Source organism: Symsagittifera roscoffensis, chromosome 3 (assembly GCF_963678635.1).
Source record: "Symsagittifera roscoffensis chromosome 3, txSymRosc1.1, whole genome shotgun sequence".
NCBI classification, from domain to species: domain Eukaryota; kingdom Metazoa; phylum Xenacoelomorpha; order Acoela; family Convolutidae; genus Symsagittifera; species Symsagittifera roscoffensis.
Genome location: NC_087064.1, coordinates 19451731 through 19465066, shown reverse-complemented (window position 1 = coordinate 19465066; position 13336 = coordinate 19451731). Strand labels below are relative to the sequence as shown.

General features: G+C 34.3%; 1 protein-coding gene and 1 pseudogene across 1 annotated transcript in view; one reads left to right on the top strand and one right to left on the bottom strand.

Annotated features, from left to right (window-relative positions):
* LOC134841183 (golgin subfamily A member 5-like) overlaps window positions 1-13336 on the bottom strand; it is a 164072-nt gene that overhangs the window by 59546 nt on the left and 91190 nt on the right. The gene's annotated exons all lie outside the window — the stretch shown is intronic.
* On the top strand, window positions 8490-9045 carry LOC134841615 (actin, muscle-like; annotated as a pseudogene).

Genomic DNA, 13336 nt, shown 5'->3' with positions numbered 1-13336 from the left:
TATATCGCGCGCTAATTGGCATTATTGAAACCTCAGTAACTTTACAAAAAATGATCACAGGTGGCATAACTTTTTAAATTTAAACTCAAGACAACAGTGCATTTCAAAAGATAAAATTAATTTCCGTCAAAAACTGCGAGTTAATAAGTCGAAAGTTGTCTAGAGAAAAAAAACACCTCGAGCACAAATATTTCGTCTCTTTCTTTAAAATTTGGAACAGAAAAACATTGAAAATTGCAAATTTGACAGTGAGCAATTTATCAATTCCGAGAAAGGAGCAATTACACAATGATCAACTGCTCAAAGTTGACACAAAACTTTTCAGGCTTCAGGCCAAAATGGCGCTCGCTAGGTTCGTACAGTTTTCCAAATAGAAACAAATCGGATCGCTTTAACTATTTTACGCTTTTGCAAAGAGATTTGTAACTAGATTGAAAGTTCTCAAATGCTTAACCGTTCAATTATTTCAATATTTCATTTTAGGTGGACATGCTACCAGTACCATAGGTGGGATAGTTAAAGAAATCCAACAATTTTTCTTGTAACAAGGTGAGTTTTATTTTACCGATTTTTATCTCAACGTGTTGTAAGCTGCAGTGACATTGTACTATCGTTTCAGGAAAAGCAAAGGCTAGAACATGTCATGTAGTCATTCATGATCCGCAGCGGATATTGGAACTGTTTTGAAGATATTTTTAACATAACCAGCAGCTAATTGAAAACGCTAGTACTCTAAGGCACTGCAAATGTTGATCGAGAACTGGAAGGCTTTGAAAATGACTTTTCAGAGTTTGACATTTTATCTTAGTAAGTTTTTACTAGATGAAATGATTCGATACTGCAACTAATGTTGAGCACAGGTAAGGATAAATTGATTTAACTTAGCAGCCAAACTCTTCAATCAAAAAAATGCTCCCGATTTATCACCAGACCCAATTAAATTGATGACTGCAGTTCTAATTGGTCATCAAAAATAGAGTCTACCAAATTATAAGTTTCCCGCTTTTTGTTTTGCAGCACACCAGGCGACTGTAGCATCTATGAAGTTGTTATGAGTGAAACATTCCCTATCACTGAAGCAAGAAGTCCTGCATCAAGGAAAAGGTCTTTTGTCAATACTTGAACCAAAAGACATTTCATTTCCACTCTTCAATCGTTCCTCAGTTCAGTATTCTTTTTTTTTACAGTTTTTCAAGCATTTCATCATGCAATCTAGAATTTGTTTGGGCATAAAAAATCACAAATCTTTGATTCCGTCACTTCTATCTCAAAATAGCAATAGTTTTATCATTAGTCAGCAATTAGTGCGTAAAGTTTTATCTGGGACGCCATCATTAGCGTCCCAGAACACAAAAAAAAAACATGTTTTATACAAAAATCCGCAAACACAATGATGCTTGTGCCATAAGCAGAAGGATTTCGAGAAACGATCAGATATTGGTTTTGTACATTCTGTGAGTGTCAAAAACGGGATTGTCATCGTCAATGACCCTTTTGTGTCCCAGCACACAGTTTGTATGTTCGACAAAACTCAGAACATTGCAAGACAAGGACCAAAAAGCAGGGGCAAATTATTTGTTATTTACTCAGTTTCGAGAAACAAGTCACATGCCGAATCGCAGAAGGGAACGAGCCGGAGAATCACTGCGTGACGATTTCATAATAATCATGATTAAGGATGCTGAGAAACCTAGAACCGAATAGAAAACCTCAGAGCTCACGGCCGGAAAAAAAACAAATAAGCAGGAAAAACCGCAGGAAGGTTTTTTGTGTCGCCTTGATTATTTTGAATTGCCAGAAAACAACATCCCTTTGAATTTTGCTCCGTGCATCTACAGTGTAATTCAAGTAAAATTTTCCAGACAATTACCAAATGTGTAACTAATCCACTAATTAATCACATCCAAAATCCTGATAATCTGTGTAGATAATGATCGATTTCATCTGATATCCTGTCAATTTGTATTGCAATTCACCCAATTTTAACATTTCTGAAACTTGTGATTATAGCTAGGGTTGACTGAAGAAAAAATCCGTGTCAATTTTTTGAAATTCAAATGGACAAAAAAACAAGAGTTTGCTGAACTGAGTTGGTTCTAGCGAATATGCGAATGTCACCCTGAGAATGTCTGCTAATTGGGCGGAGCTTGCCGTAGCAGAGTTTTTGGTTTTCGAAAAAAATTGTAGTATTCCCTTCTGTTTGGTTTTCAGTAATATCACTAACTTAATTAGCCAATTGTTTGCGTCCTTTTTGGCATTAAAAAGATGCGTTGGCTTGATGCAAAAAATATAGGACAAACTTTCATTTTGGCTCCAGCTACACCAGTAACCAGAAAGTCCATTGATTTATCATCCACAAAGTGTGCTGAAAAAAATTTTTTGGATGCTATAAACTTTGAGATTCTGTGCTTGGGGAAAAATGGGATTTGTTGCCAGCAAAAAACGATTTTTAGCAGTGTGCTCTGATCAAAACTCCAAAGTTCAACGTGCACAGAGATTTCAACACGAGAACAATCTGATGCTATATAAATGCAAGTCGAGGTAGATATGCCGTCGAGAATAACTACAGATAGTTTTTCGACATAACATGACCAAGTGCACCCAGGGTCGTTTATTGACTTTGAATAAACTTCGTGATCTGTTAACTGTTTGTTGTTATGACTGTTTGTTTTTGGAGCTTTCTAAATTAACCTTATTCTAAGTTGCTGTATTTTTTTTGCTGTTTGCTGTTTGCAGTGTTTTGGAATTACATTTATACAGGCCCGTCAAAACTGTACATAGGAATTAAATCAACAACGGCACAACTCAGAAAGAATTCACATAAAACATTTCTGCTATTTTGAGACTTCTTGCGGATGAAAATTAACAAACCTTGAACAAATAAAGAGGAAAATAACAAAACTGGAACAACTACTGCAATTATCTCAAGCAGGCTAAATAAAACGTAGTTATTTTAGTTGAATTGAAATGAATTGAGGAATTAGTTTACTTCAGTTTGTCCAGTTGGCAGGAATTATGATCGAAATTAGGTTAACCAATGTTTCTTGGAGATTTTTCTTGGAGACCCAATCCATTGTTCAAATTTGAAAATCACGTTTGAAAAGTGCTTTGGGTGAGTTTTTTTGCCAGTTTTTCGAGGTTTACCAAGGAACAAGTTTTTGCGAGTGTTAAAAAATATAAATTTACAAAATAATTTCTTCTTCTTTAAAAAAACAAAATCGGTCTGCCTTAAAATTATGTAAATATACGCTATAGCCTCGTAAACGTCGGCCAAAACGAAAATTGTTTATGACATCAAAGAGAAATTGTGCTATACTGCGTTTGATTTCAACCAAGAAATGTTTGAGTCCGGAAAGTCAAGTAAGATTGAGAAAAACTAGGAGCTACCCGATGGAGAATGTTCTATTAAGAACTACGAGCTACCCGATGGTTCTATTCAAGCCGAGTTGACAAGCATGGAAGCAGCTTCTGGTGTTCACGAGATGACTTACCATGCAATCCAGAAATAAGACGTAGGGCGACATCTGCAAAGAACTCTTCAAGAACACTGTGCTTTCCGGTGGCAGAGCGAATGGAGAAAGAATTTAAAGATCTGAATGGGGACCGAGTAAGGGTGAAAGTGGTTGCACCTCCTGAGAGGAATTACAGTGTCTGGATTGGAGGTTCGATTTTGGCTTCTCTCTCTTCTTTCCAGCAACTGTGGGTATCCGAAGACGAGTACAAAGAGTGTGGACCAATAGTCGACTTTAAAAAATTTAAAATGTTTCTTATTTTGATTTGGCTGGTCTTCTTGGAACCATTTTGAATTAGTTTAATTAACTCTTAGTACAATAGTGTTCGATTAGAATTTTTCACTAATTATTTATTTTAATTTATTTTCTATTTCAATCTAGTTATTGGACATATAAGCATAAATGCATGACATTACTAGAAAACTTGACATCAAGACAAGACAATTTCTCTTCTAATTGGCGACTTCGCAAAAATCAGAGCAAAATGTCGAGAAGTTTTTTTGCCTATTGGTAGAAACATTGGTTGAAAGTAATATTTATCAGCCAAGCAGCTTCAACCTTAGTAAATAGAAGACTTGCGAGATCTATTTAACAGTTAAATTTGACTACTTTATTATACTTACCCCCTTTCTTTAATTTGCATTGAATTTGAGGGGGAGATTCCTCATTTGGTCTTTTAAGGATAGGAAGACTGTTCACATGTGCCGAAATAATGCCGTGAAGTTTCAGTAAATGCAACGCGAAAATGAGTTACAACTCCTGTTGCAGTAATAAAATGTTCAAATAAGCACTCAAAATTTTCAATTTTTCTCACACATATAATCATAACAAGTTTGGACGAAATAAAGTAAAATTGATAAGGTTTTACTGATGAGGGGAGGGGTTTATGTCACATTCATTTCTAATATTTCGAGTTCTGCCGCAACACGGGAACAAGACTGCTCGCATAGCAGGGCAAAGCCTGAATTATCCGACTGCCTTTTAATCCATATCGATTAGTTTTTGGCAAAAGAAAAAAATTTAAATAAATACCTTTTGGACAACAAGCATCACACAACAAATCGCTGCATGCGGCGGAGTTGCCTATTTGCGCTAACCCATTTTTTGCTAGAATAGATAATTGTAATAGTAAATATCTAAATGCTGTAACAACAGTAATTTTTGCAAATCTAACAGGCTCAAATTTTTTTCACAACCTGCTGTCGTATAGATATATATTCACGGCAGCGTGTAGTCAAAATTGTTTGAACCTGCTAGATTTGCAAAATGTGCTGTTGTTAAAGCGTTAGATTTTTACTGTAGACTTTTAAAGCTTTTTTTCTAAGTAAATTAATAGTCTAAACAACCCATTGCGCTTTCTTTGCCTTATGTTTTATACACTTTCATTCAATTTAACTGTGCTAAAAAATTTTCTGAGGAACAAAAACATCCAGACAGTTCGTTCTACCAAAACGCTTTCAGAAAAAACTAATCCTTACTATTTTGTCTTACTTTTTCAAGACTGATACAATTTGGTATTGGATTGATAAAATTAAGATTTCTCGTATTAGGGAAAAGCCTTGAATGTTCCGACTGCGTTTTAATTTCTTTGGTGTAATTTAAAATAAAAAAATTTGAATGCTTTTTTTGAAAATCATCCCCCAAACGCCATATAAACTACAAAGTAAAATATTTTGCTTATAGGAAAATTTCAAATAGACCAAAGAGCATGCATGCCTCAATCCAATTTGGAAAGACTACAAAACGGATTAAGTCTCCGCTTACGCGTTATTAGCACGAAATATATCGCGCGCTAATTGGCATTATTGAAACCTCAGTAACTTTACAAAAAATGATCACAGGTGACATAATTTTTTAAATTTAAACTCAAGACAACAGTGCATTTTAAAAAATAAAATTAATTTCCGTCAAAAACTGCGAGTTAATAAGTCGAAAACTGTCTAGAGAAAAAAAAACCTCGAGCACAAATATTTCGTCTCTTTCTTTGAAATATGGAACAAAAAAACATTGAAAATTGCAAACTTGACAGCGAGCGATTTATCAATTCCGAGAAAGGAGCGATTACACAATGATCAACTGCTCAAAGTTTACACAAAATTTTTTAGGCTTCAGGCCAAAATGGCGCTCGCTAGGTTCGTACAGTTTTCCAAATAGAAACAAATCGGATCTCTTTAACTATTTTACCCTTTTGCAAAGAGAATTGTAACTAGATTGAAAGTTCTCAAATGCTTAACTGTTCTATTATTTCAATATTTCATTTTAGGTGGATTTGCTACCAGTACCATAGGTGGGATAGTTAAAGAAATCCAACAAATTTCCTTGTAACAAGGTGAGTTTTAATTTACCGATTTTATCTCAACGTGTTGTAAGCTGCAGTGACATTGTACTATCGTTTCAGGAAAAGCAAAAATTAGAACATGTCATGTAGTCATTCATGATCCGCAGCGGATATTGGAACTGTTTTGAAGATATTTTTAACATAACCAGCAGCTAATTGAAAACGCTAGTACTAGAAGGCACTGCAAATGTTGATCGAGAACTGGAAGGCTTTGAAAATGACCTTTCAGAGTTTGACATTTTTATCATAGTAAGTTTTTACTAGATGAAATGATTCGATACTGCAACTAATGTTGAGCACAGGTAAAGATAAATTGATTTAACTTAGCAGCCAAACTCTTCAATCAAAAAAATGCTCCCGATTTATCACCAGACCCAATTAAATTGATGACTGCAGTTCTAATTGGTCATCAAAAATAGAGTCTACCAAATTATAAGTTTCCCGCTTTTTGTTTTGCAGCACACCAGGCGACTGTAGCATCTATGAAGTTGTTATGAGTGAAACATTCCCTATCACTGAAGCAAGAAGTCCTGCATCAGGGAAAAGGTCTTTTGTCAATACTTGAACCAAAAGACATTTCATTTCCACTCTTCAATCGTTCCTCAGTTCAGTATTCTTTTTTTTACAGTTTTTTAAGCATTTCATCATGCAATCTCGAATTTGTTTGGGCAAAAAAAATCACAATTCCTTGATTCCGTCACTTCTATCTCAAAATAGCAATAGTTTTATCATTAGTCAGCAATTAGTGCGTAAAGTTTTATCTGGGACGCCATCATTAGCGTCCATGAACACAAAAACAGCATGTTTTATACAAAAATCCGCAAACACAATGATGCTTGTGTCAATGACCCTTTTGTGTCCCAGCAGACAGTTTGTTTGTTCGACAAACCTCAGAATATTGCAAGACAAGGAACAAAAAGCAGGGGCAAATTATTTGTTATTTACTCAGTTTCGAGAAACAAGTCACATGCCGAATCGCAGAAGGGAACGAGCCGGAGAATCACTGCTTGACGATTTCATAATAATCATGATTAAGGATGCTGAGAAACCTAGAACCGAATAGAAAACCTCAGAGCTCACGGCCGGAAAAAAAACAAATAAGCAGGAAAAACCGCAGGAAGATTTTTTGTGTCGCCTTGATTATTTTGAATTGCCAGAAAACAACATCCCTTTGAATTTTGCTCCGTGCATCTACAGTGTAATTCAAGTAAAATTTTCCAGACAATTACCAAATGTGTAACTAATCCACTAATTAATCACATCCAATATCCTGATAATCTGTGTATATAATGATCAATTTCATCTGATATCCTGTCAATTTGTATTGCAATTTAACCAATTTTAACATTTCTGAAACTTGTGATTATAGCTAGGGTTGACTGAAGAAAAAATCCGTGTCAATTATTTGAAATTCAAATGGACAAAATAACAAGAGTTTGCTGAACTGAGTTGGTTCTAGCGAATATGCGAATGTCACCCTGAGAATGTCTGCTAATTTGGCGGAGCTTGCCATAGCAGAGTTTTTAGTTTTTAGCTGTTTGTTTCAATATCAAGTTTTTCCGAAAAAAAATTGAATTATTCCCTTCTGCTTGGTTTTCAGTAATATCACTAACTTAATTAGCCAATTGTTTGCTTCCTTTTTGGCATTAAAAAGATGCGTTGGCTTGATGAAAAAAATACAGGACAAATTTTCATTTTGGCTCCAGCTACACCAGTAACCAGAAAGTCCATTGATTTATTATCCACACAGTGTGCTGCAAAATATTTTTGGATGCTATAAATTTTGAGATTCCGTGCTTGGGGAAAATGGGATTCGTTGCCCGCAAAAAACGATTGTTAGCAGTGTGCTCTGATCAAAACTCCAAAGTTCAACGTGCACAGAGATTTCAACACAAGAACAATCTGATGCTTTATAAATGCAAGTCGAGGTAGATATGCCGTCGAGAATAACTACAGATAGTTTTTCGACATAACATGACCAAGTGCACCCAGGGTCGTTTATTGACTTTGAATAAACTTCGTGATATGTTTACTGTTTGTTGTTATGACTGTTTGTTTTTGGAGCTTTCTAATTTAACCTTATTCTACTGTATTTTTTTTTTGCTGTTTGCTGTTTGCAGTGTTTTGGAATTAAATTTATACAGGCCCGTCAAAACTGTACATAACAACGGCACAACTCAGAAAGAATTCACATAAAACATTTCTGCTATTTTAAGACTTCTTGCGGATGAAAATTAACAAACCTTGAACAACTTAAGAGGAAAATAACAAAACTGGAACAACTACTGCAATTGTCTCAAGCAGGCTAAATTTAAACGTAGTTATTTCAGTTGAATTGAAATGAATTGAGGAATTAGTTTACTTCAGTTTGTCCAGTTGGCAGGAATTATGATCGAAATTAGGTTAACCAATGTTTCTTGGAGATTTTTCTTGGAGACCCAATCCATTGTTCAAATTTGAAAATCACGTTTGAAAAGTGCTTTGGGTGAGTTTTTTTGCCAGTTTTTCGAGGTTTACCAAGGAACACATTTTTGCGAGTGTTAAAAAATATAAATTTACAAAATAATTTCTTCTTCTTTAAAAAAACAATATCGGTCTGCCTTAAAATTATATAAATATACGCTATAGCCTCGTAAACGTCGGCCAAAACGGAAATTGTTTGGGACATCAAAGAGAAAGTGTGCTATACTGCGTTTGATTTCAACCAAGAAACGTTTGAGTCCGGAAAGTCAAGTAAGATTGAGAAAAACTACGAGCTACCCGATGGAGAATGTTCTATTAAAAACTACGAGCTAAGAAATGCTTGAGTCCGGAAAGTCAAGTAAGATTGAGAAAAACTACGAGCTACCCGATGGAGAATGTTCTATTAAAAACTACGAGCTACCCAATGGTTCTATTCAAGCCCGAGTTGACAAGCATGGAAGCAGCTTCTGGTGTTCACGAGATGACTTACCATGCAATCCAGAAATAAGACGTAGGGCGACATCTGCAAAGAACTCTTCAAGAACACTGTGCTTTCCGGTGGCAGAGCGAATGGAGAAAGAATTTAAAGATCTGAATGGGGACCGAGTAAGGGTGAAAGTAGTTGCACCTCCTGAGAGGAATTACAGTGTCTGGATTGGAGGTTCGATTTTGGTTTCTCTCTCTTCTTTCCAGCAACTGTGGGTATCCGAAGACGAGTACGAAGAGTGTTGACCAATCATCGAAAATGCATTAAAATTGTTTCTTATTTTGATTTGGCTGGTCTTCTTGGAACTATTTTGAATTAGTTTAGATAATTAACTTTTAATACAATAGTGTTCGTTCAGAGTTTCTTACTCATAATATACTTTAATTTAGTTTCTAATTCAATCTAGTTATTGGACTTCTAAGCATAAATGCATGACATAACTAGAAAACTGAAAAAAAAAAATTTCATTTAACAAAGACTGCAGAATCATTAACTTCAAAACTTGAATTCAAAATCATCAAGACGAGACAATTTGTCTTCTAATATGCGACTTTGCAAAAATCAGAGCAAAATGTCGACAAATTTTTTTGCCTATTGGTAGAAACATTGGTTGAAAGTAATATTTATCAGCCAAGCAGCATCGAACTTAGTGTCGACAAATTTTTTTCCTATTGGTAGAAACATTGGTTGAAAAAAATATTTATCAGCCAAGCAGCATCGAACTTAGTGTCGACAAATTTTTTTCCTATTGGTAGAAACATTGGTTGAAAGTAATATTTATCAGCCAAGCAGCATCGAACTTAGTGTCGACAAATTTTTTTCCTATTGGTAGAAACATTGGTTGAAAGTAATATTTATCAGCCAAGCAGCATCGAACTTAGTGTCGACAAATTTTTTTCCTATTGGTAGAAACATTATTTGAAAGTAATATTTATTAGCCAAGCAGCATCGAACTTAGTGTCGACAAATTTTTTCCTATTGGTAGAAACATTGGTTGAAAGTAATATTTATCAGCCAAGCAGCATCGAACTTAGTGTCGACAAATTTTTTTCCTATTGGTAGAAACATTGGTTGAAAGTAATATTTATCAGCCAAGCAGCATCGAACTTAGTAAATACAAGACTTGCGAGATCTATTTAACAGTTTAATTCGACTAGTTTAATATACTTACCCCCTTTCTTTAATTTGCATTTATTTGGGGAGATTTCTCATTTGGTCTATTAAGGATAGGAAGACTGTTCACATGTACCGAAATACTGTTGTGAAGTTGCAGTAATAAAATGTTCAAATTAGCAATCAAAATTTTCAATTTTTCTCACACATATAAGCATAACAAGTTTGGACGAAATGAAGTAAAATTGATAAGGTTTTACTGATGAGGGGAGGGGTTTATGTCACATTCATTTCTAATATTTCGAGCTCTGCCGCAACACGGGAACAAGACTGCTCGCATAGCAGGGCAAAGCCCTGAATGATCCGACTGCCTTTTAATCCATATCGATTAGTTTTTGGCAAAAGTAAATGTTTTAAATTTATACCTTTTGGACAACAAGAAAGATCAAGTGTGAAAAGTTGAGTCCTATGAAAATAATTCGACCGGTTAGTTAGCCTTCAATTTCGAACGATTGTGTTGTGCATGATAATTCGCCACGCATAAATAATTCGCGTTACGCTTTCATACTTTTGGACAAAATATACAAAGTGCGCATAAATTAGTCCAGATTATGACCAAACTTGCAATTTTCAAACTTCCAAACTTTGTAAAAATCAATCAAAGAAAATAACATTTTTGAAATTTTGATTCAGTGAGTCAATATCTTCAATGGAGCATAAATTTTTAGCTAAAAACTATTATTTCGATCGCCCGAAAATGACTGAATAAAAATGACAACACCAAGCGTGGTTATTCTGTTTTTTTTTCGAAAGTCGGAATAAAAACCGATAGCCACGAAGACGCAACATCTAACATTTCAACAAGCATCACATAACAAATCGCTGCATGCAATGGAATTCCCTATTTGCGCCTACCCAATTTTTGCTAGAATAGATGTTTGTAATAGTAAATATCTAAATGCTGTAACAACAGCAATTTTTGCAAATCTAACAGGCTCAAACTTTTTTCACAACCTGCTGTCGTATAGATGTATCTACACGGCAGCGCGTAGTCAAAATTGTTTGAGCCTGCTAGATTTGCAAAATGTGCTGTTGTTAAAGCGTTTAGATATTTACTGTAGATCTTAAAAGCCTTTTTTTCCAAGTAAATTAATAGTCTAAACAACCCATTGCGCTTTCCTTGCCTTATGTTTAATGCACTTTCATTCATTTTAACTGTGCTAAGAATTTTTCTGAGAAAAAAAACATCCAGACTGTTCGTCTTACCAAAACGCTTTCAGAAAAAACTAATCCTAAGTATTTTGTTTTACTTTTTCAAGACTGATACAATTTGGTATTGGACTGATAAAAGACAAGATTTCTCGTATTAGGGAAAAACCTTGAATGTTCCGACTGCGTTTTAATTTCTTTGGTGTAATTTAAAATAAAAAAGTTTGAATGCTTTTTTTGAAAATCATCCCCCAAACGGTATATAAAGTACAAAGTAAAATATTTTGCTTATAGGAAAATTTCAAATAGACCAAAGAGCATGCCTCAATCCAATTTGGAAGATTACAAAACGGATTAAGTCTCCGCTTACGCGTTATTAGCACGAAATATATCGCGCGCTAATTGGCATTATAGAAACCTCAGTAACTTTGCAAAAAATGATCACAGGTGACATAATTTTTTAAATTTAAACTCAAGACAACAGTGCATTTCAAAAGATAAAATTGATTTCCGTCAAAAACTGCCAGTTAATAAGTCGAAAATTGTCTAGAGAAAAAAAAACACCTCGAGCACAAATATTTCGTCTCTTTCTTTGAAATTTGGAACAAAAAAAACCTTGAAAATTGCAAATTTGACAGTGAGCGATTACACAATGATCAACTGCTCAAAGTTGACACAAAACTTCTCAGGCTTCAATGCTTAAAACCAAAATGGCGCTCGCTAGGTTCGTACAGTTCTTCAAATAGAAACAAATCGGATCTCTTCAACTACTTTACACCTTTGCAAAAAGATTTGTAACTAGATTGAAAATTCTCAAATGCTTAACCGTTCAATTATTTCAATATTTCATTTTAGGTGGATTTGCTACCAGTACCATAGTTGGGATAGTTAAAGAAATCCAACAAATTTCCTTGTAACAAGGTGAGTTTTAATTTACCGATTTTATCTCAACGTGTTGTAAGCTGCAGTGAAATTGTACATTTCAGGAAAAGCAAAGGCTAGAACATCTCATGTAGTCATTCATGATCCGCGGCGGATATTGGAACTGTTTTGAAGATATTTTTAACATAACCAGTCAATGCACGCAAAAAAAAAAACAGAAAACAAAAATGACTTAACTTTTTGCTAAAATTTCTACCTCTGAGTATAAGACAATCACTTTGAGCAAAGGATCATTGAGTTAATTTTTCTCCGTGGGAAATCTGTAATTAAAAATCCAGCCTAGAAATTGAAGCTCGTTCACGTGTTTCGTGAATTTTACACGTTTGCTTTATGATTATTGAAAAAATGAACATTGCACTGAAGTTCAAAAGAAATCAAATGTGTAACCGCAAAAATTACGTTTGAGTTTCATCAAATTTTGGACTTTTTCTTGCAAAAAATTTTTTTTTAAATTATCAAAACCTTTACAATAGTCTTACCCTTTTTTCATCGATTCATATCAGTGTCATTTCAATTTCCACATATCATGGTCAACTTAGTAATTTGAATTTTAAAACAGCCAGGAGACAGTTGTAAAAAGTCAATAAATGCAAGTAAACAGAAAAAAACTGACTCGATTTTTGAAAAATCTCAACTTTCTTTTTTTCTGTTAGGCTTTTTTAGTTTCTAGAAGAACTTGTATTGACACTTTTTTTGTTAAAAATAACTCAAATTGAGAAAACTGGATCAAAACATACCTTTTAATTTCGCTGGGAAATCTGGAAATTAAATTCCACTTTCAACTTTTAACAAAAAAACTAAATAAATATCAACACCTGTATAAAAGCTTGAGCTACGTTCTTTGATTCTCAAAAATTTTGAAAAAAGTTAATTATTGTGGCTTAAATACAACGTGACGATTACTAATTTTGTCATAATAGGATTTGTACTTCATTCAAAGCTTTTTAAAAAGAACCAAAAAAAAACGATTTTAAAATTTTTGAATAATCCGCCATAATCTGTACTTTGAAAGTAATCGGGTGCAAATATTTTTTTGTCTTCAATTTTGTTAGTGCAGTGCACGAAAAACTGGTGATTACCTGTACTAATTTAATCGACAGCATCAAAAGGCTATGATTTGGTTAGCATGAATTAGTTGGCAAAAAAAAGCTTTTCTCAGCAACCTCCTTAACTGATGATACTTTGAAATGGTTCAAGATATTACAGAGCATAAATTGATTACCAATAGGATGGAACTTTTATAAGAATGATACATAGATCGTCTCAAACTAT